Consider the following 4,912-nt stretch of genomic DNA (forward strand, 5'->3'; position numbering starts at 1 on the left):
TGTTCTCGATCTCGGTCTCGGAGTGGGTAGGTTGATTCCTTCCTAGAAGAGTCTCTTAGCTGGGAGGTTTCCTCCATGTTGATATATTTTTCTGCCCGCTCTTGCACCTCGTATAAGGAGGTCGGGTATCGTTTGGATAGGGATTGGCTAAATGGTCCTTCTTTTAGGCCGTTTGCTAGTCCCATGATGGCTGCTTCAGTGGGCAAGTGTTGTATGTCCAGGCAGGCTTTGTTGAATCGCTCCATGTATTCTCGGAGAGTTTCTTGGTTACCCTGTTTGATCCCGAGTAGACTGGGGGCATGTTTTGCCTTGTCCTTTTGAATAGAGAACCTTGTTAGGAATTTTTTGGTTAGGTCCTCGAAGCTGGAGATTGATCCTGGTGGCAGGTTGTCGAACCACTTCATGGCCGACTTGGTGAGAGTGGTGGGGAAGGCTTTGCACCGAATCGCGTCGGAGGCGTCGACCAGGTACATTCTGCTTCGGAAGTTGCTGAGGTGGTGACTTGGGTCGGTGGTGCCGTCGTAGAGATCCATATCAGGTGGTTTGAAGTTTCGCGGTACCTTCTCCTTCATGATCTCTTGCGTGAAGGGATCATGGTTGTTTTCGGGGGTGGTGCCGCGTTCCGTCCGGTCTTTCAACTCGGCCTCTATCTTCCGCAGCTTTTCTTCTAACTCTCTGCGCTTGCGAGCTTCCCTTCTCAAATCTTGTTCAGTTTCTTTCTGCTTTTTTATGTCCTCTTCGAGTTGTTTCAGTCGGTTTTGCTGTGCCCGTACTGCTTCTAGAATTTCTGAGCTCTCTTCTTTTTCGGGATTTTGTGGATTTTTGTTTGGAAGTGATGTCTTTGGGCGATTCTGTTTGTTTCCTCCTGGAGTGCGTGGTGATAGAGGGCTGTCCGGTCGTTCTCCGGTGTCAATTTCCTCTTCTTGTTCTGATGTAGCGTGGTTATTGTTGGGAGGGTCGTCCGCCATGGTAAAGGGATGACTTCCAGGTTCCCCGGCAACAGCGCCAATGTTCCGAGGGTTACCTGAAACGTGTAGCTCGGTCGTCTGGCAAGACCCGAGGTAGGGGTTCCGTGACCCGAGCTTGGTGTGCTGAGCGGCTGGGGGTTGTACCTGCAATGACACTCCGATGCTTAAGTTAGCATGGGTCCAAGCAGATATTGAGTAGAATTAGAGTATGAGTTATACCTGGGTGCTCCAGTGTATTTATAATGGTGAGATGTGGCCTCCTGTGGATAGGATAAGTTAGTTATCTTATCTTATCTTTAAGTGAGGTCATCTTATCTTCAAGGGAACCGCCTTTATCTTTCTGGGCTTTAGCCGCCTTTAGATTGGGCTATGTTCCTTCGTTTTGGGCCTTCTTCTTTATTTGTCCGAGGTCCGACCTCAGGCGTGGGCCTTTGGGACGAGGTCGGACCTTCTGCGAACTTTCCGAGTTTGGAGAGCTCGGTCAGGGTATGAACAGCTACTAAGTACTAACTAACAATTTTATTTACGAGATGAATTTCCGTTTTATAAGCATCAAATTGCAGGGGAAATGAAATCTGAAAAAGAAAATTACACTTAGTCTATTTTAGAATGCCTAAAAGATGTAAGAACATATATTTTTCTTATTTCATTTTGTTTTTTATTCATTCATTCCAATTCGATATATAACACAATACAAAAAATTGAAAAAAGATTTATAATTGAATGAAATTCACTCTTTTTTCCTCAAAATAAGCGATTTTATTCATTTTAAAGAAAGAAATATAAGTGTTCAAATTTAGAACTTAAAAATAAAAATTCCAATGCTCATTACCTAGCGAATATGGTCAGTATTATTAACCAAACTTAATGATTCATACGAGTTCAAATTATTAAAACTAAGAACAGAAATATCGATAATATATAATTTTACATTATGCATTTACATAAATTTATACGTTATTGCAACATAATGTGAAAAGACATGAAATGTAACATATTGATCAACTTCAACCAAGTCCAAAACATGCTTGTGGGAAAAAACTCAATCCCCTACGCACCCTTGGTCTCTATTGCTAATTTTGAGGCTTCACCATTTAAGTTTTGTGGGAAAATACTGCAAAGTGCAAATCATGTTACAAACAAAATAAAAAATCAACAAAATCATTCAAATTTTTCTCACCTTTTCAATAAGAGACTGATAGTATGGCTTAACCTTTTCTACATCAACTAAGACTTTACTCTTGCTATACAAATCATACTTGCTGCACAAAATTATCAGTGATGTAAGTGACAATAGAAGATGTAGCCAGAAAAAAAGATATATTTAAGTTAGGCAGAAACTTACTTGAATACATGGAGCCATTTTAACTTCTCACGGTCTTCATCATTCATGAGATGAGCGTATGCACCTTCCTTGTGTAAGGCTACAAGGTTATTATACATCATATAAAGGGTTATTATATTTGCTGACCAAAGAATAACTAGTCATTTATAACCCAAAATTTAAATAGGAGGACAAATAGCACATGGTGAAAACACTTACCATAGAAAGAGTGATATCGGATAATGAACAATCCTGCTGAAGGCAGAGTGGAGCCATTTTTCTTAGCAACCTACATATTTAAAAATGTACTATTTATCAAATCCTAAATCAAATAATACAAAAAATATCAAATTATTATATAAATTACAAATCATCCAATGATCCAAGTGATGCACTCTTCTATATAGACTCACCAAATACATGTAATCATCATGTCCCCATGTCATCATAACGTTGTTGAGTCCACATCCTTTAGTGTAGACCCCTTCTTTCGTGCTATAAGCAGGATTTTTGAAATCTGGGTTGTCCTTGAAATACTAGAGCCAAGAAGAAGCTTATATTGATTGCTAGTTTAAGATAACAAACTAAAGTTAGTTATAACTTTCTCAAAACTAATTGATTACCTTGTGGTGAATGTTTGCTTCATCAAAGGCACAACCAACAGGGAATGTATCTCCTGCAAATATGTATTTTTCACTAAGTTTAATTGTTGAATTCAAAATCATATACCATAACTTCATAAGGCAATTAGAAGTAATAAATGCTCACCAACAACGGCCCATTGAGGAAGCTCGCCAAATTGAGGAAGAAGAAGAATCTTTCCAAGATCTAAAACAAATCAACTATCATTTGTAAATTTCTATTGGTATAAAATATGTTGTCTCTTAGTAAACAAAAGCAGCTTAACTTTCATGTATGATTATGATCAAGACTTTAAATGGCTCTTTTAGCAAAGCTTATACAAAAGTATATCCAAGTGCAAGTACCATGGATGAGAGCAGTCAAATGCAACCAATCTTCATTAGGATAATCTTTTCTGATGGCTTCAGCAGATTGTAACAAATGTTGAATTTGAGGTTCATCCAAATCAGGATCACTCTCATCCACCACTTGATTGAGCAACTCACAATATTCCCATATGCTCATTTCTGCCTTGTCCAATTTCTGATAGTGCTCCTTCATTTTCTTCACCTTTAATAGCATTGTATTTAGCAAATGAAATTTTAGTTAGCATTGATCATTCGCATGACATTGCCTAGGGAGATAGATTAAAGTCTGCTTACAAAGTCATATGTTTGGTTGATGTGTTGTAGTCTATAGAATTCCTCTACACCTTTTTACCTTTTACTTTCAGTATCATAATTCCTGCAAATATCCCGCCATCAACCCACATTAGCATTATTTTTTATCAGCATACACTATTTAAAACTATAAAGATCCATTAATAAAAATTAATTGAAGAAAATACGAGTGAGAGAATATGAAATGGAGTTGAAACCTGAAAGAGTGGCCAAATGAATTTATTTCTGGTGTTGTAAATCCATTATGTGACAATTCCTTTGGCAAAGAAAATTCACCATTCAACGCAACTTTCTTGGCTTCCTCAGTAACAGTGTGCACGCTCTTCTCGTCGAATTGTGACCCTGAAAACATGTTACAATATGACAGACACGAGTTATGATATATATATATATAGCCATACTTGTGCAAGAATATAAACCGAATTGAAATAGTAAAATAAAGGTTACAATAATACTAAGGGAATGTTGCTTAGCAAGGATGGTCATCATTGTCGTAAGAAAAGACAACAACGAAAATTACTGGAGAAAATGCTTAAAAAACAACAAAGAAAGTAAAAGAAAATCTCAATGACATGGATGTGGCAAAACCCTCTGACAAAAAAGGTGTTTATATAGCTCAAAATAAAATCCTTTTTCTTGTGTTTAAATTTTAAAAGTTCCAAAACAAAATAAATAAATGGATAAACCAATTTAGAATTATACTATTTTAAGTAACTCCTTATCCTAATCAAATTCAAAATTGTTCAGGTCAACGTCAGCGTTAGGTGTTATCTACTCATTTTATAATCCAAGACTTGATTAAATTATAGTAAAAATTGCTATTAAAAAGTTGTACTATATACTAATATTAATCCATGCTAAGAGTTAAATTTTGAATTTTTGATCCTAATAATCTATATGCGTTATTCTTTATGTTAAAATAATTTTATAGCTTAGTCATACTCTTGTAGGTGTTGCTGTTAATTTGCTGTCTTCATCAAAAATAGTTAACAATTTATGAAATTTTGTTTTTTGTTATAAGAGTTGTAAACGAAATATATGATAGCTCAACGAGTGATAACTAATTCTTTTTCCTCCAAAGATAGAAATATTTTATTCCAATAAGAGAAAAGGAATGGATCCTTTTTCATTTAAATTAAGCAAATAATTTATTTATTTGTGTAATATTTATTAATTTAAATATGAATGCGACATCTTTAATACATTGAGAAAAAAAATATAAACTCATCCAAAATCAAGTTTGTTTTTATGAAATTTATCCAATATCTTGTGTAATGAGCATCCAAGATCTTAAGACACTCTTTTTGGATGTAGTGCAT

The 4,912-nt window shown here is 35.9% G+C and overlaps 1 pseudogene; it reads right to left on the reverse strand.

Annotated features, from left to right (window-relative positions):
• Nucleotides 1-2,055: 2,055 nt before the first annotated feature.
• LOC130965921 (inositol oxygenase 2-like) lies at nucleotides 2,056-4,082 on the reverse strand (annotated as a pseudogene).
• Nucleotides 4,083-4,912: the final 830 nt, after the last annotated feature.

The sequence above is a fragment of the Arachis stenosperma genome, chromosome 3 (genome assembly GCF_014773155.1).
Source record: "Arachis stenosperma cultivar V10309 chromosome 3, arast.V10309.gnm1.PFL2, whole genome shotgun sequence".
NCBI classification, from domain to species: Eukaryota; Viridiplantae; Streptophyta; class Magnoliopsida; order Fabales; family Fabaceae; genus Arachis; species Arachis stenosperma.